General features: G+C 44.1%; 1 long non-coding RNA gene across 1 annotated transcript in view; it reads right to left on the bottom strand.

The window, feature by feature from the left end:
• Window positions 1–16,577, bottom strand: part of LOC147452629 (uncharacterized) — a 62,290-nt gene extending 45,713 nt beyond the window's left edge. Inside the window, exon 1 of the long non-coding RNA XR_015188911.1 lies at window positions 16,522–16,577. This is a non-coding gene — a long non-coding RNA (uncharacterized LOC147452629). The remainder of the gene's footprint in view (window positions 1–16,521) is intronic.
• Between the last annotated feature and the right edge of the window lie 8,273 nt (window positions 16,578–24,850).

Here is a 24,850-nt window from a genome sequence, read left to right as displayed (position 1 = left end):
GGTTACAAGGGATGCCCAAAAGCAGAGCCCCAAAAGCTTCAAATCAAAAGCAATTGCTCTTTCTCTCTCTCTCTCACAGAGAGTCAAAACTTGAAAGCAAAAGCATAAAGCATTCTCTCTGTCTTTCTCATATTGTAGAGAAAAAGCAAAATTTGCGTCGCTCATCATTTTCTCAAAAAAAAAAAAAGCCTCCGCGATTTTCGGAAATTAGGGTTTTTGGCAAAAATTAGGGTTTCTAGCAGAAATTAGGATTTCTGCTGGCCGTAGCCACGTCATCACTTTGTGACATACCCCCCTCTTGAAAGCATTGTAATCGACCACGATTACGCTTGCAAAACCGACAAAAGCCATAAACCGTCTTAGCAGACACTGACTGTTAGTACCTACGTACTAGGAACACACATCTAGCACATGTACAAAATCGACAGTCACATCACACGACATCACAGGACATCACCAGACATCACAGGACATCACATGACATTCAACATTCATTCGGATCTTAGACCATGATACCACTATAACAGACTTGGACACTCCAAGTCAAGAATCAATCGCGACAGCACGAAATAACCACTTCAAAACGATTCACAGATCACAATAGATTTGCACTGGCGTGGCGGAGTTCCGTGCCTAGAGATATTAGCCCCAAAGACTGGCGCCCCTTTCGGTATTTCTTTTTATATTAATCAATCATCAAAGTACAAGAGAGTGGCTAGGGTTTCACTCTTAGACTCTGCGTCCAGATGCTCTGAGAAGTGAAGCCCTCACCACTTATTTAAAGATACAAGGGATGCCCAAAAGCAGAGCCCAAAAGCTTTTAAAATAAAAAGCATCAGTTCTCTCTCTTAGAGAGTCTTTTCTTTTTCTTTTTTTTTAAAAGCAAAATTCGCATCGCTCATCATTTTCCCAAAAAAAAAATGAACCTTCGCGATTTCCGGAAATTAGGATTTCTGGCAGAAATTAGGGTTTGCGGGAATTTTAGGGTTTCGGGCAAAAATTAGGGTTTCTGCTTTCCGCCACGTCATCACTTTGTGACATACCCCCCTCTTGAAAGCATTGTAATCGACCGCGATTACGCCTGCAAAACCGACAAAAGCCATAAACCGTCTTAGCAGACACTGATTGTTAGTACCTACGTACTAGGAACACACATCTAGCACATGTACAAAATCAACAGTCACATCACACGACATCACAGGACATCACCAGACATCACAGGACATCACATGGCATTCAACATTCATTCGGATCTTAGACCATGATTTATCGGCAATGTAGCTAGCAATCACATCTAGGTCCAATCGGGACCTCAACGATGTCCGATTGACTAACCCCTATTGCAACCATGTCTATTCGAGATCAATCAGACCAAAATGCTACAGTCATTTCGGCTATCAGTTCCTGAACTCAAAAGAAGTCAAGAACAAATCAGTATCATTATCAGGAATTCCATTTCATAAAGTCATCCAACAGAATACTGTCGGCTCTCAGTATCCCTGAAGCTCAAAGAGACATCAGTGACTTTACTATCAAAATCAAGGCATCTGTTGACAAAGGAGGGGAGTAACTCCCCTCTTGTGTATCCCACTGCACCAGATCTCCGGCCAAGCTGAATTTCTGGGTTCCGTTTGGAGTAGACTATGCTAAACCAAAACATCGAGGTAAAGTTTCACAATCCGAGAAGTATCTACTAGGTCGTCCTCCTCCATCCACTTCGCATCAAATGCACGAGAGTTCTTGAACTTAACCAAGAACCGCCTTCGGACTTTACCTTTCTTCGTATCGTTATGTGCCAAGATCTGTTCAGGAACAAGGATCTCCTCATTTTCTTCCACTTCGGGTTGCTCATCAGGCTCCCCATCATCAGGCACATCACCCTTAACAGGTTTCAAGAGACTCACATGCAATGCATTGTGAATCCTCCAAGCATCTGGCAGTTTCAATCGGAAGGAGACATCATTTATCTTTTCAGTAATCTAAAAAGGTCCATAGTATCGCATACTAAGCTTTGGAAAAAGCCTCTCCTTTCCCTTTTTTCTTTCGTAGGAGTGTCTTCTCAAAATGTAAGAGCACCCAATCATCCTCCTTCAATTTCAAGTCGCGACGATGGCGATCCACTGCCTTTTTCTGTCGTTCTTAAGACTCCTGCAAAGTCTCGCGAACCTTGGCAAAAGCTCGCGAATATTCATCCGCTTCAAATCTTTCGTGCTCCGGAAGGATGGAACCTTCGCAGCACTTTCAACAATCTCACATGGCGTCTTCCCCATCGAAGAGTGTATCGTGTTATTGTAGGAAAATTCCACCAAAGGTAAGTTCTTTTCCCATTGAGTCTTCTGATCCAAGATACAAGACTTCAATAAATCTAAAATCACTAAATTGGCAATCTCAAATTGCCCGTCAGTCTGCAAGTGGAACGATGACGAGAACTGCAACCGCGTGCCAATGTTCTCCCAAATTGCCTTCCAAAACAAACTCATAAATCTGGGGTCTCTGTCTCTAACGATCGTCTCCGATAGAGACGATTGCCTCTGTCGGAGACAATCGTCTCAGACGTGCCATGTAATCGGAAAATCATCGTGATCCTTCTGTGTTCTTGGGAGATCAAAAATGAAATCCATTGCAATACTTTCCCAGGGGTGGGTGGGTATGGGTAAAGGCTGTAACAATCCCTGTGCCTTATGCCTGTCAAACTTGACCTTTTGGCATACCAAGCAACTGCGCACAAACTCTTCCACATCCTTCTTGAGTCTCGGCCAAAAAAAAAGTATCGCTCTACCCCCTTCATGGTGATAGCAATGCCGCGATGACTTGTAAAAGGTTGACAGTGGCATTCAGTCATAACCTTTTCCCTCAACGGTTGTGTAATGCACAGCATAGTCTTTCTCATCAAGTAGCCTTCCCGAAGGGAGTATCGAGCTACTGTCTCCCCATCTCGTATCCGTGTGAAAAATATCTGCAAAGTCTGTATCTGTGGCATATTGATCGACCATATCCTTGAAGCTCCTATGATGTATCGCAAAAATCGACAGAACCAACGGTTTCCGAGACGAAGCATCTGCCACCACATTCTTCTGTCCCTGCACATGGACAATCTGGAAGTGGAACTGTGACAAGATGTTCGCCCACCGCATCTGTTTTTCCAAAAGCTGCTTCTGTGACAAGAAGTAGCGCAAACTCTGATGGTCTGTAAAGAAGGTAAAATCTGCTCCGAGTAGGTAATGCCGCCACTGAGTAAGAGCATGGATAACCGCCAAAAGCTCTTTCTCATAGATCTATGTTGTCATCTCCGGCCTAGAGAACAAACGGCTCTCGTAAGCTATGACATGGCCTTCTTGCATCAAGACCGCACCCAGACTATGACCACAAGCATCACAATATACTTCAAATGACTTCTGCAAGTCTGGCAAAGTCAAAATAGGTCCCGTAGTCAATTTCTCTTTTAATGTCCGAAAGGCAATCACCTCTGTGGGTCCCCACGAAAAAGGTACTCCTTTTTGTGTCAAGGTATGCAAAGGGGAAGCAACCTCTGCAAACTTTCGTATGAGCCGCCTGTAGTACGAACACAGTCCCAAGAAGCTTCTAACTTCATGGACATTCCTCAAATTAGGTCAATCACGGATAGTCTCTATCTTGGTCGGGTCCATTTGCACTCGTGCTTGCTGCTGACACAATGTGTCCCAAAAAGTGTATCTCTGGTAGGAAAAAATTGCTTTTCTTTGCATTAATCACTAACGTGTGATCTCGTAATGCCTGAAAGACTTGAAGCAGATGATCTCTGTGTTCTGCCTCATTCTTGGAGAAAACAATGATGTCGTCACAGAAAGTGCCAACAAATAGCCTGTACTCTCGAAAAATCATGTCCATCATCCGATTAAATGTCGAAGGAGCATTGGTTAAGCCAAAAGGCATCACCAAAAGCTCAAATAACCCAAAAGTCGTCCGAAAAGCTGTCTTGTAGACATCTCCTGGCGCTATCCTGATCTGATGATATCCACTCTTCAAGTCAATCTTACTAAAGCACGAGGATCCCTGTAACCTGTCAAGTATATCATCGATCCTAGGAATCGGAAATCTGTTCTTGATGGTGATTTTGTTGAGAGCGCTATAATCGATGCACATTCTCCAAGATCCTTCTTTCTTCAAAACCAACAACACTGAAGAGCAATACGGTGAAGTACTAGGCTGGACAAAACCCTTTTCCAAGAGGTCTTTCACTGAGTTCATAATCTTTTCATTCTGTACTCGGCTCACACGATAAGGTGGCCGATTCGGTGGCGTGCTTCCAGGTATCAGATCAATGGTTTGATCTTCAGGTCCTCTGAAAAGCAATCGGCATGAGTGTGAAGAAAAATCTTGGCGTTCTTTTGATCAGGTCAAAACATATTCAACCTCTATCCAGTGTTCAGTTCTCTCCCAAAAGAATGAGTAAGAAACTGAAGTTCATCAAGTACAATCTCTAAGCCCTTCATTTATCAAAGTCGCTTTCTCGGCCCGGTAGTCAACCACGGCGTAGTTCGAGATCCTGAGTAGAACGTCACTCGCGTGCCCTGAACACCCCTGTCATTCCAAACGAAGTTTGCCAATGCTCGGTGTAATGGCAACATCCCATCCGGGTGCCAGTCGAACTACCTCCGCCTGTGGCGTCAGTCAGTCGGGCGTAATTCCAAATCGAGCCGCCAATTCCAAGTGAAAAAAAGTTGGCCTTGGCTCCTTCAAAAGAGCTTCCTGATCGTTCACTTTGCCCCAAAAGCGGCAAAGTTTGTACTTTCATTCATTAGATTCGGTGCAGGTGCCACGCCATGTGGTACCAGTTCTGCTTTTCTATCTGTCTTTTCTGCCACATTCCTCAGCTGCTCTCGAACTCTCAGGCCTGTCGTCGTCTTTATCATTGTGTTCTTTCTGTGCCTTTTTAGGGCACTTCGTGAAGATATGTCCATGTTCCCCGCATCCAAAGCACTTCCAGCTAGCTCTCTCCTCAGGAGTAAACTTGGGTCGTGCATCCTTTTTCTCTGGGTTGCTCTTTTTCTTTCTACTTTCATTCCCAAAAGATTGTTCGGCTCGTTGTGTCATGGACTTATCTGTGGGGTCAGTCAAACTGCCAGAGTGAATGGCAAAGCCCCGCTTTGTATGACTCATCAACTCCTAAATAGAAGCTGACTTCTATTCCAAGCAGTGATCTCGGATCTCTGTAGGTAGACCCAAGGTAAACCGCTCAATCTGTTCTTTGAACGAGATCTTCTTGAATGAAGAGGCGGGTAGAAAAGAGCTCCAGAATCTTTCACAGTAAGCATTGATTGTATCTTTCTTAGTCATCCGAAGATGGTTCCAAGCAGCTCGTATATCTCGTTCATATTCTTGCGGCAACCAAGAAGAAATAAAAAGCTTCTTAAATTTCAGCCATTTAACTTGCGCAGTCTTGTTTAAAAGAAGCGTGGACCACCAAGTACGAGCATTCCCCTTGAAGTAAGAGGTAGCTCTCCGAATCTTGGAGAGCTCTGAATAGCGTCCTCCCGCGAAAGCGATGTCAAACTGCTGTATAAAAGACAAAGCCTTCGAAGCATCTGAGTATCCTGAAAAAGAATCAAACTTGATCGAGTGGCCACCTGCCTTAAACTCTCGGACTTTCTTGCTTTTATCTTCGAGAAAGTCATACTGGTTGGCTTTGTAAAAATTCTTCTTGTTCGCATAAAAGTTTCCGTCATCGGAATCTTAGCTGTCTGTAGACGAGTCCTCATTAGAACTGTCAGTCTCTGGGCGAGATTTAGCCTTCTTTGTCTTTCTCTTGCCCTTTCCGAAGCGTTCCTTCTTGCTTCGCTTTTTACCTTTTCTGTCTGCTTGGCTCGAATCTGAAGAGCTAGAAGAATTGTCGGAAGAAGAAGAAGAAGAAGAACTGGGTACTCCTTCAAATCGAACACGCTTCTTTTGTTTCTTTGCCTTGTCAAAAGTCGACCGATGACCCAAATATCCCCGGAAGTCAGTGCTTTTCTGCTGCTTTTTGCCGTGCTTTTTGGCTTTCTTTTGCGCGTCAAAAGGCTGAGCAATCCGTGCATCAACCACCTCTTCTAATTCCTTCTCTGAATATTTCTTGTGAGCAAAAGGTTTCTTGAGAGTGGGTGGAGTGGTTTTCTGCCACTGCTCATGCACTTCCTTAAAAGAAGTCTTGCTCATATATTTTGCAAATTTTGGGTCCTTCACAAAATTGAGTATCATCTTCGTTGCATCGCCGATCAACTGGCGACGCTCCATCTCTCGCTGCTCCGCCTGAGTAGGCCAAGGCGGGCCATACTCTCTGTCGGAATCTTCGTTGTGATCCCTGCCTGCATCTCCAGATGCAGAGGGAGTCGAATGATCATTGCCTGAAGCCATAGGTGCCGCGGAAAAAAAAATTTGGGGATCGGATTTCCCGTAGAAGAGAAATCGGCCGTGCTCTGATACCATTGTAACAGACTTGGACACTCCAAGTCAAGAATCAACCGCGACAGCACCAAATAACCACTTCAAAACAATTCACAGATCACAATAGATTTGCACAGGCCCGGCGGAGTTCCGTGCCTAGAGATATTGGCCCAAAGACTGGCGCCCCTTTCGGTATTTCTTTTTGTATTAATCAATTCAAAGTATAAGAGAGTGGGTCGGGACTCACTCTCAGACTCTGCGTCCAGATGCTCTGAGAAGTGAGACCCTCACCACTAATTTAAAGGTTACAAGGGATGCCCAAATGAAGAGCCCCAAAAGCTTCAAATCAAAAGCAATTGCTCTCTCTCTCTCTCACAGAGAGTCAAAACTTGAAAGCAAAAGCATTCTCTCTGTCTTTCTCATATTGTAGAGAAAAAGCAAAATTTGCGTCGCTCATCATTTTCCCAAAATAAAAAAATAAAAAAATTTAATAGCCTCCGCGATTTCCAAAAATTAGGGTTTTTGGCAAAAATTAGGGTTTGCAGGAATTTTAGGATTTCTGGCAGAAATTAGGGTTTCTGCTATCCGTAGCCATGTCATCACTTTGTGACAACCCTACCTACTTTTGTTGAAAAGTTACTTAAAAATAATAAGTGAAAATACCAATAAATAGAAAAATAGACTAAATGCACTGGAAAATTCCCCTAACTGATGCTAATGGATTCTGATGGGAATTCCGATGATCATGCTGTGTGCAACTGGAGGATATGCATCTATGCTAAGTGACTAGGCATACACAGTCTACGAATAGACTCACAAAAGTGTGAGATCACTGCTAATCTAGACTTGACTAAACTGATTGAACCCTGTTGTGGTGTAGCTTGTCCACGGACACATGAGGTTGGGATGTGTCACGTGACAGCGTAATGAAAGTTATCTTTGTTCGGTCTTTAAGAGCAATCTTCAATTGAAAATAGCCTGAAAAACCATCACACACACTGTACCTCTCATAACCTGCCACTGCCATGGTCTGCCCAGTGTAATAGGATATACTCCCAACCCCGCTAGCATCACATGAAAATCAACCACTGCCTTTGCATCATATGCCTCCACTTCTAAGATCTTTACAACACCCAAACATTTTACTTTTTGATAGTTTGTCAATCTGATCTGAAAGCCTGACAGCCCAGTCACTGTAAGACCCATCTTCTCAACGCATGAGTGTGTTATGAGACATATTTGGGCTCCGCCATCAACATAACTTTGTCCCAGATTTTTTCTTTTGTGCCACAAATCTACTATTGGGAAAATGTTTGGTAGCTCATTCATCGCCAACACCTTCTTTGAACCTCTCTCCGGTTCTTTCTCCATTGGGTTAACCATCCTCTTTCACTGTCGCTTTAGCTTACGCACCATCTCTATAAGCTGCCCAAAAGTAACATCTGCCTTCCTGCTTGTCAAATCCTCCTTCAAGTCATAGCTTAATTGCCCATCCCCTAGTGGAAAATCTGAAACATGAAACTTACGACGAGCCCTCCTTTTCCTCTTGGCCTTGACATCCTCACCTTTATGGCTCTTTCCCTTCTTCTTACTAGGACCTAGGGCACTTCTTCCTTCCTTGTTCTTTGTAGCCCTCTTCCCAATAGGCATCACTAATGTATCCTCTAGCTTTGATGCCTGACTACACTTATCACTTTTGTCTTTCCCTTTTCCTCTTGGGTTAACCCACTGGTTCCTTCTTCTCCCTTAATTTCGATGCCATAATCATTTGACATAGTTAGCACCTGTCTTGGCAATGGAAACATGTCTCCCCTCATCCTTGGTGGCTTATCACATTGCGGGCTGATGTGGCCCAGCTCTCTGCAATTATAACATGTGGGTGTCTGCCTCTAGAACCTACCATTGCTTTGTCCAACACCATTCTTGGACCTTTCTTCACCTCCTGGCTGATTTGCAAACCTCCCTCGACCTCGATTATTTCCCACATTACCTAACATGTTTAAGCTGAGATTCTTCATTAAATCTACCACTTGCCTCATGTCCTGCCTTAGGCCATCATCTTGCATTGTTGTAGTGACCATTGCTCGCATAACCTGAGAAGTAACAGGAACCACTGGTTCATGATGAACCCCTGACATGCAACCTTGTAAAGAGTCCATAGATTGAAACTCAGGTCTCCTGGACGAAGACTCCACTCCTAGCTGGCTCATTTTCCTCAGCTTCCACTCTTTGTTCCTTGCCACCTCCAATGCATCTTCATATGTTCTAGGCTTCTTTAGCTCCACTCTCCAACGTATATTCTCCCAAAGACCAGCCAAGAACCTGTCCTTCTTCATCATGTCAGGTGGAGGTACCTATGGTGTTAAGGCCTTGCACATCCGCTCTCATGCCAATGAAAACTTACGTATGTACGCATCTACTGGCTCACCTTCCTTTTGCACCAAACCTTGTACTTCTTGCCACACTTTGTCAGGATCTTCTGTCTTCACAAACTCCACTTCCAATCCATGCCTTAGATTGTCCGAACTCAATCTTGCAGGTGGATCCGTTGCATGCAACTCCTCTTCAAATGCTTTGGACCAAACTTGTGCATCACTCTTCAAACAAATCTAGAGAAGATGTAACATCTGTGCCGGATCATGAATCTGGTTGCTAATGAAGGCAACCTCCATCTTTTCCAAAAAATCTTCCACATCTTCATCACTTCTTTCGTGAAACTCCGGATAAGAGAAAGCCATGACTACCCAAGTTACGATGCTTTGAGAACCCCTTCGAACACACGTGCAAGAACCCAAAACTTTTGACTCACTCAATCCCTAGAAACTTCAATGGAGCTTGTCTTTAGATAAGGACAAACACATGCACATCAAATGAGTTTTCATAGTTAATCATCGGAATTACAACATGCAAAGGGCATTCCAGTATCTCTCTTAATCTTCTTGGCCGAACGTAAAGACTGCGCTGTTGGAAAAAAATCTTCCTGGACGCATGAACATTTATCTGGATTCTTTGTGTTAAGTGAAAAGGAGTAAATTGAGGTCCATTTTGATCATCCATTAAAGCCAACCATGCAGCTCCCAAGAAGGCACACCTGACTTATCCTATGATTTTGCCAGAATTTCAGTAGCATAACAACATAAATGACTCAAAAGACCAAAAAACCAGCCATCACAACTTGGAAAAATTTTGGTAGAGTTTCCCAAGAAGTAGAGCAGTAAGAACCCAAAATATAGACCGAATATGTATGCATAGCCTGCCAACAATAGAACTCGAGCATCAAGTAGGAATCACTAGTACATAGCCTATAGTGAGGTCACAAAAAGGGTGCTCCAGTCACCTATATCACCGAAAGGATCTCACATTTGAGAATCCCCCAGCTCAATAAAACCTCACGCTATCGACCCTCTCACGAAAGCTTATGCAAACCTCGTATAGTCAAGTCTCAGAAATGACTATCTTCCAGACCAAGTCTCAGAAATGGTTGCGACTACCAAATAAACCAAGTATGGGCGTAAAATGGCAATTTCCACAAGTAATGTACAATACCAACAGACAATGCGCTCAAACAGGCGCCAAATGATGCATACCCACGACAACTGCAAGTGACTCCACTGCCAGTATATCACTCTACTCCAGCTACCTGTACCTCTGTGAATCACCTGCACCTGTACATGTCCCTGTAACTTGTAACCTGTAATCTGCAACCTGTAATCCCAAAGCTGAAGGTACTCGAAGAAGATCCTCAGTGGGGGCACCAAAAGAATGTGAGTGGGATAGAAACACACACGTCTCTATAATGATCCGACACACACTCTTGGGATGATACACACACACTATCGGGCACCACTCGGCCCAAAACCTAAGTCTACAATGTCAAAGTGCTCAAATCCGACCTCAAATGAGCAGTTTATGATAAAAAACAAGCTCCAAAAACAGCAAAAACCCAGTTACGGCTGTTCCTCCTCTTCTCTCCACGTTTTTTCTGGTCTTTTCTCAGGTTTTTCAGTTCCCATATTTCACTTTATCACTTGGGCATCTTTGGCCTTTTAGTTGACCTCAAACGGACCCCGAACAGACCAAAAGTTGCCTCGCAGTGCATAGATATCACCCTCCTGCATCCATCCGCACACCTGGCACTCAACTTTTTCCAATAATGCATCCCACAATCACGTGAAGTGGCCCCCAAATGATGATCCTCATGATGACTTTTTTGCATAATTATCACAAGAAAGCACCCACTTTGTGTCCGTACTTATCCACGTGCAAATATTGACCCCATTCGACCTCTTGACATCACTAGATGCCATCTAACGCATTTGCTTACCTCATGTCGTCGGCCCGCGGATAGCTTCCTCGAAAAGTTTTACGCGCTACCAACTCCTCATTATTATAGAAAAAACACACTGGTACTGGTGATAGTGAAAATCAATGCACTATGTACATGATTTCCTACCTACCTGTACACATGTAGGCCCCACGTAACCACCTGGCTCTGGAAATGGGCAATCCTTTATTTGATGCACCATGCATGTGTATGTACATATGCGCAATCCCTTGCTCCAAAAACCTCCTATCACCGCCAACCTCAAGATAAACCCACCTAGACGGCCGTCAATATTCACCACCCTATTTGAGAGTCCCCTCTTGCGATCTCCTTGCCAACCCCCCTCCTACACCATTGTCAATTGAGTGTCAACCCCTACTAACGCTTCCAAGTCTCTCTACCTCCAGCATCTCTGAGCGCCCCCGTGTACCCACACTAGCTTCAAGCAAAACCAAAATTGCTCCTACCTTCATCTATTTTCAAAATCTAAATTAATTAGAGCTTGAGATCCCAAAGGAATCTTTGAATTAGAAAGGAAACTATGCCTCCTATCCCCATCATCCCTCCCGCCATCACTACGAGCTCTACACAACCCTAAAACCCTATCCCTTCCATTGTTCTTATGTGCCTACACTACACCAAAGGCAAGGCTCATCATAGAGTTTGTTGTTCTTTGCCTATCTTGCACCGAAAGCGAGGCTCAACAAGGAAGAAAAAGAAGCCAGAGAGGGAGTAAGAGACAACACAAACTGCGCTCGTCTTCTATGGCCGCACCTGACCCAACAAGCCAAGTGTCAAGTTGCACCCCATGCTTCGCCTCATTCTCTGCCACATCCCAACAACTTTCCTTTGCAAGTAATCTCCTGTGATTCCCTTTAATCTACAAAATCTGCTCCCCCAGCTATGACTCACTGCCCAAACCACCTCCAAAGATTAGATCTGCTCCCAACCTCGCTATCGCATCATATGCTCTTGATCTTTAAAATTGCACCCGAGCATATAATGGAAGCTTACGTGAGAAGGTAAAAATACATGAGTTACACACAACAGCAATGATATGCTGCTAACAGTTGCTCGAACTTGTGGACTACCCTCACATGCAAGAGACACAGGGTGCGGACAACGACGCATAGAGAGAAAAACATTGGCTTGGCAGATGCGCAAAAACTCTCTCTCTCTGTCTCTCCACCCACATGCCCTTTTTTCATCGCAAAACCCACGCCAGCATCTAAACACATTTTCAACACATTTTCAAAGATTTCACATGGCCTTCGTCTATTTCCTCAACATTCCAAAGCATCTTGCCAAGATTCTCCTTAATCACTTTGTTTCTAAAATTGGGCATACCTACTACTGGGTGCACAGATCTGAAAATCAGCGGGGATCTGTAGTGATGTTCATGTGTGTGCTTACAGTGTTGGAGGAGACATGGCCGTCTTCATATCCGATCCATCCAAGACTGCAACCCATTGATGAACTGGCATCTTCCTTTCTACAGTAGGATAAGAATTGACCAAAGTTTCTGCTACATATTACATTGATAAGGCCCAACTTGCACGCCTAATTGCTCACAAGCCTCTAATGATCGAACAACAGAGTCCTCCGGGAAGGGTTTGATCAGCACCCTAAACGCACCATTTCACCTAGAGCAGCACCTCAGAATTTCTACCCAAGGAGAAGAATACATAACTTAAACCATTCAAAGCAACTATAGATAAAACTGTGCATCACAAAAACATTCAGTAAAATTAATGATGGCATCGGTAATGAACGTGCAGCCTCGGAGCACTTTTGCTTCTACTAGCACCTTCTAGTGCTATCTTCCTTGTAATATCATGGCCTGTAGCACTCTTCTTCACGTACTTTCTCTGACTCTATAGGCAGCCGATCTTCTTGCCCTTACGGCCTTCACCCCCACTGCTCACAGCTTTCTCTTTCTGCAAGTAGCTATCCCATCCTTCTCCTCCTTTTGGCTGCCCCTTTCCCAGTTATTATGGTCCTCCCTTTTATATGCACTACTTTGGTGGCTCAATTCCCTGTAACTCGAGACGTGGAACAACCCCTATAACTACGCTAAGGCAGTCCTTTTCTAGCTCTGGAAAACCGAGAATACGTTGACCCTCACAATATATGCTATATATTAGAGGATCTCATTCTGTTGAAGTAGCATTAACATAACATTTTGAGTTGGCTTTCAGTCATGTATGGCTTCAAACTGCTTTATCTCGGTGAAACAAAGAAAGCCGTTTGGACAAATCCTCATGCTGTGCAAAGGTCCTAATTACCAGCTAGAGAGTATTTGATACCTTAATAGTACTCTCTTTTGCGCTACATCACCAGTGTAATTTTAAGTTTACGTTTAAGAAATACCAAAAGAGGGATAGGAGTTATTTAGCCGTCGATACTACAAAGCATGAAGTAAGTCATTATAAGAAGACACAGATCAGGAAAATCAGCGGAGACCTATAGTGATGTATTTGTGTGTGTTTACAGTGTTGGAGGAGACATGGCCATCTCAAAGTCCGATCCGCCATCTGAGACGGCAACCCATTGATGAACTGGCATCTTCCTTTCTACAGTAGGATAAGAAGTGACCAAAGTTTCTGCTACATACTAAGTTGATGAGGTGCAACTTGCACGCGTAATTACTCACAAGCCTCTAATGATCGAACCACAGTCCTACGGGAAGGGTTTGATTAGCATACTAAACACACCATTTCATTAAATGTGCAAACAGGGTGCTTCTTTAATGTTACGTAAATAAGAGCAGAATTAAGTTGTGAGCAAGCAGAACAATGTGGAAAGCTACTCCAATTAGGATGTCGCATGCAACTAAACCCAATCACAAGCTAGTAGGAACCGAAAGTTAATTGCTCAGGTAGCTGAAACGCACAAGAACCGCTGCATGTGCAGAGCGGCAATCACTGATAATTAAATTTTAGAAATACCAAAAGAGGTCATGAGTACTCAATTGAACAATTTTATGCTTCAATCCATATTCATGAAAGCTGCGATCATATTCTTTTGCGCAACAATATTATTCTATGTCGTTAATAAATTTAGCAGTCTGCATGCATAACGTTAACGTTCAAATTTTATGTAGCATCACCAATTATTGCAACAGTAGTTATTTAGATGACATTGGCAGTCCAATTAGTCAAAATCTAATTATAATAGGTGATTGTAAATAAAATTTTGGTTTCTGATCGGGCATGGCCGCGCAAATGCAGTATGACTAGGTTACCAGAAACTTTGCTTTCTTGTTCTTTGTTGTGTTAGCTCTTCCCTTGTGCACTATAGCTGGCGTTCAATCTCCTTCATCTGCGAATAAATTTCGAGCCCTTCAAGCGTCGTTGATTTCAAACACTTTGAATTTTTTAATGGCTATCATTGCTGCCACATCAGCAACAACGCTTGAAATTTATCATCCCCCCGGCAGAAGCTTTGTGCACCATCTAGTCCGAGATGGACAACATACGGAGGGATCTCACAACTCTAAAGGAAGAAAAGAATGAAGTGAGAAAGGAGCTCATGGAGGTGAAGTCCGAACTTGCAACAAAGACAAAGCAAGATAGCAGTGAGTATCTTGCAAGAATCAAATCCAGTCAATCCACTCCTCCTGGGCATTTTCAGGCAGTAATCAACGGAGGAGTGTTTCTGATTTTCATTGTGAAGTTGGATGAGATCTGGGCTTCACTTTTGGAGATCTAAGGTTGTGCAAGTGCTGATTTGACGCTTGAGCAGCGGATTTCTCTGCTACTTCTAAGTATCAAGAGAAAGCTTGTTCATTGGAGCTCAGCGCAGTTATCTTTAGCAAGATGCATTGTGGTGTCTAACCAAGTGCTTTTGTTTGTGATGTGGTACATTACCTTGTGCTGGATTTTTTGAAGTGCATGCATTCAATAGATTTGGCAAGCTCATCAAAGAATTCCTATAATCCAAAAGAGAGTGACATTCCACTCCGTCCAAGGTGTCTTGGAAAGTCATCACCCTCTCTACCTCACAAGGTGGGTTGGGCTTCATTGATTCTAGTACACAAAGTAGGGCCTTGCTAGGGAAGCTTGTCACTCAAGGACGAATTCCAAGTGCTAAGCCTTAGAGGACCTTGCTTGAGAGATACATGCTTGAGCTCCCTTAGCTGGTGGCCCGTGGAGACATGAGACTAGATTGATTTTCACAAAGGGAAGCAAGCCACATGTAGCATGGGCCCCATGGTTGAGGGTCCAACTCAGAGCTTGGAGACTGGGTACAGTTTTTTGATCTCTCTCAGAATTTTCAATCGGATAGATTGATCATCATAAGAGGAGGAACCCCTATGTATATAGATATACAAACAGTGATACCAACGGCCTGGCATGTACCTTTCAAGTTGGCATCACATGTGTGGATGTCTTTTCGGAAAGGATTGTGTGTGAAAGATTGCGGTATTGCAAGAATCTTTCGAGATTAATTCAAAAAAAGATCTTATTTTGGAAGATTCACAATGTTCTTTATGTAAGTCTATTCAAAGATGAGGTGTCAAAGGACAAAGAAGCTGAAGAAATTGAAGAAACTCTTACACCAAAAGAGGTTCTCAAAAACAAAGAAAGAAAGATAAAGGAGAAATTGGTCCGCCGATTTATGGTCAGATTCAAGAACTATCTAGCTCTTTGGATGGAGTAGTAGTACTTTGCAAATACTCCTCAAATGATAGAGCTTTACCATGAGGCTTTTGGATTTAGCCATAGTTTTGTTTTTCGATGCACTAGAAGGCCCACAGGGGAAGGTGCTTATCCCTTCCAAATATTAGCCATGAAACATGGTCGGCCAAGGGCAACATACCATTGGGCAAGAGCCACGCACATGCATCACCATGGACACCTAATTGATGCACCATGTGCTCGGAACAACGAAGAGAACTTGTAGCAACTAGCTGGGAACCTCCTCCTCGGGTGACCCACCCCACGAGGAGGATGCACTCCCTAGTAGCATGAACACTAGGTAGGCACAAGGTATCGCTCTAGAGGTGACCCAACATGGGATTTGAGCTCACAATCCATAGGTTGAGAGGCCAAATCCTCACCATTAGACCAACTCTGGGGGGACAGATTTAGCCATAGCTTTTCCCATACCTATCTGATTGGAGAATCGTACGTTCGTACCCGTCCGAGTCCGATTGAAATACAATTAGGTTTTTCATGTTTTCCTAGCAAGAACAAAAGACCACTATTTACTATGAGACCTAGTCATCATTGTTATTGGTATGTAAATTAATAAATGATCTTCTATTGAGCTAGATTTTGAAGTTTCTAGGGTGTTTTACTATAATCTATCTTTTTGTGCTCCTTTGTATTGTTTTTAGTGTGTCGTATGGAGGGCGTCTGCTCCGTAATTAGTCCATACTTTTGTACCCGTCTGAATCAGATGTGTGATTGACGTGTGGAAAAAACTATAGATTTAAATGTGCCTATGTTGTCTACACAAGAGAGAAGCCCCTCTCCACTCCTTTGTTACCAATTTCTTAGAACATAATAAAAGTCATTAATTTCTCGATGAGATTTTAGAGATACTGACAGGCTAACAGTATTCTACGGAATGACTTGACGAAAAGTGTACACTGAAAGAAACTACGATCTACACGATTGTGAATCTGGAAATGACTTTGTTGAACCTCACAGTCCATCAACAAATTTTAATGCAGATGATGTTTTAAATGGATAATGAGGTACATGCAAATGAATGTGTCAACTACGAAAGGGAACAACATGAAAACCGAAAGCAAGGAATCCATCAAAATTAACACAATTTCACAAAGTTACCTGTTCATACAGAAGATTAGTTCTTGATGCAGCTTTTTGGTCACGAGTTCCTGCAAGGGATTAGTTGTTGATGAGGTCGGATGAAGATGGATAACAAGGTACTGACTTTGAACAATTTTTGGTGAGGTCAATGTGCTCTCTCTCTCTCTCTCTCTCTCTCTCTCTCTCTCTCTCTCTCTCTCTCTCTCACTCAGAAGCTAAGAAGTTCATCTATATCACTCGGACGTACGACAAGTGTAAACAAAGCTAGCACTAGACAATGCATGTTGCACAACCAGTAGTGTCCAATATTCGTGCATGCAAGCAAGAAAGACAAACAATTCCAGCGGGAGATTCCAGATCACATTGACTGATCCTGATACAAATAGGTGCGCGAGTCCCTATGTGATAGAGAAGAAGAAGAGTATTTTAACGTCATGCCTACATGTCGCTCCCTCTTATTATCACTAGTAAAACGGCGGCGGTGGCTGCATGGCCCCTGTTACCCTCAAGCCCCTTGCTCCTCGCAAATTTCATAAAGCAAATCAAGAAAAGTATTCTCTCTCTCTCTCTCTCTCTCTCTCTCTCTCTCTCTCTCTCTCTCTCTCTCTCTCTCTCTAGATCAACAATGGACTTTTGGAGGCATGGATACATCATTTTAGTTCATTTTGTTTCATCTCTCTCTCTCCCCCCCAATGTGGACCTTTGTCTTACAATTTTTAGCTTAAGTTACTCTAAGTTCTTTCAGTGCTGAATGCAAGCAAGAAAGTTAAATATATGTCAAGATCTAACCAAAAAACTCAAGCAAATGTTACCTCTTTTACTTGAATATTTGTCGACATACACCTTTACTTGGGAGTCTCACCATGCAAAGGCACGTTTGAAGTTGGAAAACGATTTGACACAATCATCACATCTTTCCAAAAAGAAGGCTAAAAATACTCCAAAAATTTGTCTAGGCCCAGGTAATCATATTGGCATACTCTACATTAAGTGTGACCAATGACATAACTTTAGCCTTGAAAATCCGACTATTCCGCTCAAATTGTAAGCAGGTGATCTCGCTTTCTAGCTTCCAAGTATTCAATAGTCAGATGTCCTAGAAAGAAATCTTTTCTTGTGATATGCAAAAGTTTCAAAAGCTCAAAAGTGCATGGAGAGAATAAAATGCCTTTCATATACACACAGATTACATTTGTTAGGCCATGAATTTACAAACATGCCCTTCAAACTGCTTTTCAAACTCTTCCATACCTCTCAGAGGAGGTCAATGTTGGAATGGTGGGTAGGCAAGATGGGAATGGTTGAAAACATTGCATCATGGCAGATGCCCTCTCTTTGCATCAATGAAAACAACCTAGAGCGTATACGATTGCATCTGGGTAGACAACCTTGCTTCACATCCGCTCAAAAACGCCCAAAGCTCCTTGGCCTTGCCCAAGTTGGGCATATCCTGCAATCCATGCACTCCTTGAGACAACATTACATCATGAGAGATTGTCACAAAGTGATGACGTGGCGGACAGCAGAAACCCTAATTTCTGCCAGAAACCCTAAAATTCCTGCAAACCCTAATTTTTGCCAAAAACCCTAAATTCCGGAAATCGCGGAGGCGGATTATTAGAAAAAAAAAATTTGGAAAATGATGAGCGACGCAAATTTTGCTTTTGCTTTTTTTTTATTAAAAAAAAAAAAAGACTCTCTAAGAGAGAGAGAGAACTGATGCTTTTGATTTTAAAAGCTTTTGGGGCTCTGCTTTTGGGCATCCCTTGTAACCTTTAAATTAGTGGTGAGGGCCTCACTTCTCAGAGCATCTGGACGCAGAGTCTGAGAGTGAAACCCTAACCGCTCTCTTGTACTTTGATGATTGATTAATACAAAAAGAAATACCGAAAGGGGCGCCAGTCTCTAGGGCCAATATCTCTAGGCACGGAACTCCGCCGGGCCAGTGCAAATCTATTGTGATCTGTGAATTGTTTTGAAGTGGTTATTTGGTGCTGTCGCGGTTGATTCTTGACTTGGAGTGTCCAAGTTTGTTACAGTGTTCAAGTTTGTTACAGAGATGCCCTCTCTGCATTAGCTAAAAACGGCCTAGAGCTTCTTGGTCCTGCCCAAGTTGGGCATCTCCTCCAATCATGCACTCCTTGAGACAACATTTGGCATACATGTCCACCAAGGAGTTGCCCAAGCACTCCGTTTTCTTTAAATAACCCTTGCATCTCTTTGCCATCCCGTATGTGGCATCAACTTTGCGGAGGGGCGAGCCTGTGAAAGCTGATACGGAGGGACTCCTCCAATAGAGTTGCAAAGATGTTGTTGTCTCTCTCACTCACTCTCTCTCACACATTACTTGTGGGCAAGCGGCGCCTCAAATTTTAGTGGACATGTGGACAATTGGCACCAGCAAAGAGTCTCTCTTACTCACTCTCTTTCTCTCTCTCACTCACATTACTTGTGTGCAAGCGACGCCTCTAATTTTAGTGGACATGCAAACATTCGTCGCCAGCAAACAGCCTCTCTCTCAACACGGTTCGTGTAGCGCAAAAAGATTCTCTCTCTCTCTCTCTCTCTCTCTCTCTCTCTCTCTCTCTCTCTCTCTCTCTCTCTCTCTCTTTGTCCTTGTGTCGCGAGTTGCAAAGTGCACTCGCCGGGGACAGAGCAGCTACCGACGCCTGGCAGGGAGGGGGGGCTGGAACCGCATCTGCTAAAAACAGCCCAGACCTCCTTGGCCTTGCCCAAGTTGGGCATATCCCGCAATCAGGCATGAGAAGTAGAGATCCTCAAATGCAACCACCACATTTGAAAGGGAAAGCAGAAATGTAGTAGTGGGAACTCCAGAGTTTATTGGCCATGGATCTTTCGATGTTAAAGGGGTTTGTTGCTGTAGGTTGGATTTTTCATCACATGTGAAGTCTACGCTCTGCTTGCGAGCAAAAGGGTTTGATGGTTAGAGCTATTAAAGCTGGGTCGGTAGACCAGATGGTGAGTTTCTTACGTTAATCTTGTGATCTCTACAATTGGCACCATCTTACTTATTTTGAAGGTTGTTGCGCGACAGAATTCAGCATAATTTTTGAGTGCCAAATGTCTGACGGATTGAGGGGTTACATAGCTCCTTGGCCCTACCCAAGTTGGGTATATTCTTCAATCTCCCTGATAGAACCTCCTCAAGCACTTTTTAGACTTTATAAATTGCACCACATTTGGCATACATGTCGACCAAGGCAGTGCCAAGCACAACATCACATCCGCTGAAAACATCCCAGAGCTCCTTTGCCCTGCCCAAGTTAGATAATATATACCGCAATCAAGCGGCATAGCAAGAGACTACATCTTGGACAGAAGTCTCCTAAAGTACTTTTTGTGCTTTATGAAATGCACCACATTAGGTATACATGTCAACCAAGGTAGTGCCAAGCACGAGGTTTTGTTTCAACAACCACAAACTAACCATATCATTGTAAATTATAGTGCCCCTTGATAAAAAAATGCATCATGGCAAATGCCCTCTCTTTGCATCAGCTGAAAATAGCCTAGAGCGTATACAATTGCATCTAGGTAGACGCCCTCGCTTTGCGTCCGCTGAAAAACGCCCAGGGCTACTTGGCCTTGCCCAAGTTGGGCATATCCTGCAATCAATGCACTCCTCGAGACAACATTGCATCATGAGAGATTCCCTCTCTTTGCATCAGGCCTAGAGCGTATGCGATTGCATTTGGATGGACCTCCTGTTAGACTTACACCACTCTGCTACTTCACAGGTCTAGGGCATACTTGTACGACTAGTATGTCTCCGGGCTAGCCACCCATAGTCTAGGTTGTACCTGGTCCGTCGGCCGCCCGAGTTTGGGGCAGTTTGGGGCCGACTGTCCACTTTTGTCAGGGCGTCCACATATATTTCCATATATCATTTTTCTGGTGGGTCATGGGGATTTTTATCAGGCCTTGCCCTACCTCCCCTTGGGCACCTATTTATAGGGCCTAGGGGTACCCACTTCCACATCTCTCATCTCACAGAGATCACACATCTAATTGTATTGGGTCTCTTGCTCATGGTAGTCATGGGGGCTGATTGCCCCCTCTTCACCATATCTTGCATTTGTGGTCTACTCTCTCTCTCCCTCTCCTCTCTCATGCTTCCGCACATGCGCACTCTCACATGGTATCAGGAGCTTCAGGCTCTCCATGGGACCATTACTTCATCCCCTGCAAAGGTTCTGCGCCCAAGGGATCACAACAGCCAGCGTTTTTTGAAAGCATCAACGTTTTTGCAAATCTGCCTGCAAGAGGGGGTGGCACCAACATTTGGAGAGCTTCCATCGCGAGGAATGCTTTGCTACCTGCGTTTTTGCAAGAAACATCAGATCTGCTGATTTCCCTGCTAGCCCTACTATTTCTGAACATCTTTGGCGTAGAAAACGCCTCCAGATCCATTTGCGTTTATTACCTTCAGCTGCATTTTTTTGTTTTCAGCATTTTCGGCCTTTTTATTGGTCATTTTGTGTCGTTGACACCTTCCACAAGTTGGTGTGCACCTAGGGTACCCATCAAGCCTTTGTTTTTTCAGCAAACAAAAGGTTTTTGGTGCCAAAAAGTGCAACAAAAGTGGACTGCAAATTGACCTGCGTTTTTGCAGCAGAAGGGCAACGCTGAGCTTCTGAACCCCGGATCTTGCCACCACCTACCCGGCCTTGGCATCCAGTGTCACCAGGAGGTGTATTTTTCCTATTGCCTTCCGTAAATAAGTATTAGATATTTTTATTTTTACTTGTTTTCCTCGGAACCCTTGAAAAGGTGCAAGTGAACATTGCATGGCCAGTGTGAAACGGCTGCAGCCAAATGGGTTTCTCACATCGGGGATCTAGGTCGGTCAGACAGGGACTGCCCGGGCCAGTTAGCACTGAATTCTGATGAGTATGGAAGCTCGTGTGCGCCAAACTGGAATTTGGGCCACTCGTCAAGTCACTGCAACTTTATAAGTTGAAAGGGGCCAGTAAATTAACCCACATTGTAGATGGTGGTCAAATGGTAGTCTTCAATGATGGTCAGGAGACCGATAGGGACGCCATGGAAGCATCTCCTAAAATTTAGGGAACTGCTATTTTTGACCAGAAAATGTGTTCGCGTCATTAGCTCTAGAATGACAAGGGGAACATTTTATTGCTCTGCTGCCAAGTCAACTGACGCATAAGTTGAGATATTTTTAGCAGGGAAAGCCCAAACTCGGAAACTGGGCGACGTGTCAGCCTGTGAGCGATTCTGCCACTCTGGGAGGCAAAAACGAGCTGCATATCAACAAAGGGGGCGCCATTTTCAGCCTCAGGTGGATTGTAGCAGGTGCAGAAGCTATGGAATGCTTACCTTGCCCTCTATGCACAATATGGTGACGGGAGTGATGCCCCGCACGCTACATACTGCTCTCTTTCTCCCCTACGTACAGTATGTTATGCCCCACTAGTGGGCTTCTCATTTGACCTATGTACAATTCTGGGGGTTTATGCGCCTTTGCCAAGGCAAGAGCCTTCTGAACAGGAACCGGATTAGCTAATTGCTAATCCCCCACAGGTACGCACAATTCCATCACGAAAGATTGCGAGTTTGGAGAGTTTTCTCGCGTGAAAACTCGTCCAATTCACACGGGAACTGTCCCATTGCGTGCGGGAGCCCTTGGGACACGCGTAGGCGTGTTTGCTCCGCTAAAAACGATCCGAAACAGGGAATTACAGCCTGCTGTATTTTTCTGCAGGTTTAGGGTTTCGCACCTAAACTGTAAGGGAACATCGGGGGAGCCTCGTGAGAGCCTTGGGATGCGTGTACAGGCTTTTGGGCTCCCGGCAGTGAAAAACAGAGAATCACAGCCCGCTGAATTCCTGTGACAGCTCACCAAAAAGCTTCCAGATATCGAGGGAATCCATCCTAGACAGGTGTTTTTGACCTACAAGGGTTTTTGCGCCGTTATGCTGTCGAAATCCGGTCGAAAACCTGCCTTTTCAGCCCTCGCCAGGTTTGGACAGCTTTGTGAAAGCTTGTGCTAAGTGGTCGGATCGTCTACCTTAATTTGAATAAAGAAATACCGAAAGGGGCGCCAGTCTTTGGGGCCTACAGGGTGTCGGTCTCGTGTGCGCAGTGACATTCTAGTCGCTGGACGCAACTGTGTTCTCTTCCCTTCTCAGTGCTCTGTGTAAAGTTAACAGGTAATTGAAATAGTACCGCCCTCTACGTTGTACGGGCCGGTTATATCCGGTGCCTTGTCGGCGAAGTTCCTCTTCAAATCTACAAAAGCCAGCCATTACCCTTTGCCGTTTTCTCTGTTTTCAGCCCATCTGTGGCGGTGACAGTGATTCACTATCTTCCCTACACCCTCTGCACCGCTCTGGACCCTGCGGGAACATACGAGCACGCTGAAAATCGCTGAACAGCAGCGTTTTCATCACTCTGTCTCTCTCTCTCTCTCTCTCAATTGAGGATGAGAAGCATAGACTAACACTATCATTGTAAATTCTATTGCCCCTTGAGAAAACAATGCATGGTGCAAGATAGGTGGTGTATCGAACGAACGATGAGAGAGAGAGAGAGAGAGGGTACAAAGAAATTAGAACACTAGCTCTACACTATCTCGCCGGTCGCCACCATCATCACGGATCCACACATAAGAAAGAAACTGTGCAATTTTTTATAAGCGCGCATGGAGGGGCAACACCTCTCTCTCTCTCTCTCTCTCTCTCTCTCTCTCTCTCATAACAGGTCTTGAGTTTTACTCTCCTCGTTGATAGATCTTTAAGGTCTCTTGGGAAAATTTCCTACGACGTTAAAATTCTCTGCTCCTCCTTCTTCTTCTTCTTCTCTCTCTCTCTCTCTCTCTCTCTCTCTCTCTCTCTCTCTCTCTCTCTCTCTCTCTCTCTCTCTCTCTCTCTCTCTCTCTCAATCCTGCAATCGAGAATGAGAAGCATAGACTAACACTATCATTGTAAATTCTATTGCCCCTTAAGAAAACAATGCATCATGGAAGATGCCCTCTCTTTGCATCAGCTGAAAACAGCCTAGAGTGTATGCGATTGCATCTGGGTAGACACCCTCGCTTTGCATCCGCTGAGAAACGTTTAGAGCTCCTTGGCCTTGCGCAAGTTGGGCATATCCTGCAATCAATGCACTCCTCTCTTTGCATCAATTGAAAACAGCCTAGAGCGTATGCGATTGCATTTGGATGGACACCCTTGCTTTGCATCTGCTGAAAAATGCCCAAAGCTCCTTGGCCCTGCTCAAGTTGGGCATATCCCGCAATCAGGCATGAGAGGCAGAGACTAACAATATCATTGTAAATTCTATTGCCCCTTGAGAAAACATTGCATCATGGCAGATGCCCTCTCTTTGCATCAGCTGAAAACAGCCTAGAGCATATGCGATTGTATCTATCTAGACACACTCGCTTCGTATCTGCTGAAAACGCCCAGAGCCCATTGGCCTTGCCCAAGTTGGGCATATCCGGCAATCAATGACACCTTGAGAAAACATTGCTTTCTTTGCATCAGCTCAAAACAGCGTAGAGCGTATGCGATTGCTTTTGGATAGACACGCGTGCTTTGCATCCGCTGAAAAACCCCAAATCTCCTTGGCCCTGCCCAAGTTGGGCATATCCCACAATGAGGCATGAGAAGCAAAGATCCTCAAATGAAACCACCAAATTTGAAAGAGACAACAAAAAACGCTGAAATGTAGCAGTGAGAACTCCAAGGTTTATTGGCCATGGATCTGCTAAAAATAGCCCAGAGCTCCTTCGCCTTGCCCAAGTTGCTGCAATCAATGCATATCAAGAGACGACATCTTGGACAGAAATCTCCTAAAGTACTTTTTGTGCTTTATCAAATGCACCAAATTAGGCATACATGTCAACCAAGGTAGTGCCAAGCACGACGTTTTGTTTCAACAACCACTGACTAACAATATCATTGTAAATTCTATCGCCCCTTGAATAAACATTGTATCATGGCAGATGCCCTCTCTTTGCATCAACTGAAAACAGCCTAGAGTGTATGCGATTGCATCAAGGGTTATAGGAAGCTTTCTTTCAAGGTGAGGTGAAGGTACGATCCCAAATCATGACCAACTCTTCAGTCCACAAACCGGATGTTTCCTTGCAAGGTGAGGAGGTGAAGGGTTCCTCGGTTTCTAGCACTGTAATTGTTGGCGTGAATTGCCGCATTGAGTCTGAGGTTGACGCATGGATCGCTTCCACTCTCATGCAATGCCACAATCACCCTCGACCGCATATCCTGTGCTATTGACCGCCATGCTCCATTTGCCTAAATGTGGTTTGAGGCCAAATACTCTCTGTCTCCTATGGGAGAAGTTG

Source organism: Adiantum capillus-veneris, chromosome 8 (assembly GCF_014529385.1).
Source record: "Adiantum capillus-veneris isolate H3 chromosome 8, ASM1452938v2, whole genome shotgun sequence".
NCBI classification, from domain to species: Eukaryota; Viridiplantae; Streptophyta; class Polypodiopsida; order Polypodiales; family Pteridaceae; genus Adiantum; species Adiantum capillus-veneris.
Note: the sequence above shows the minus strand (reverse complement) of the source record. Positions and strands in the feature narration are given on the sequence as shown.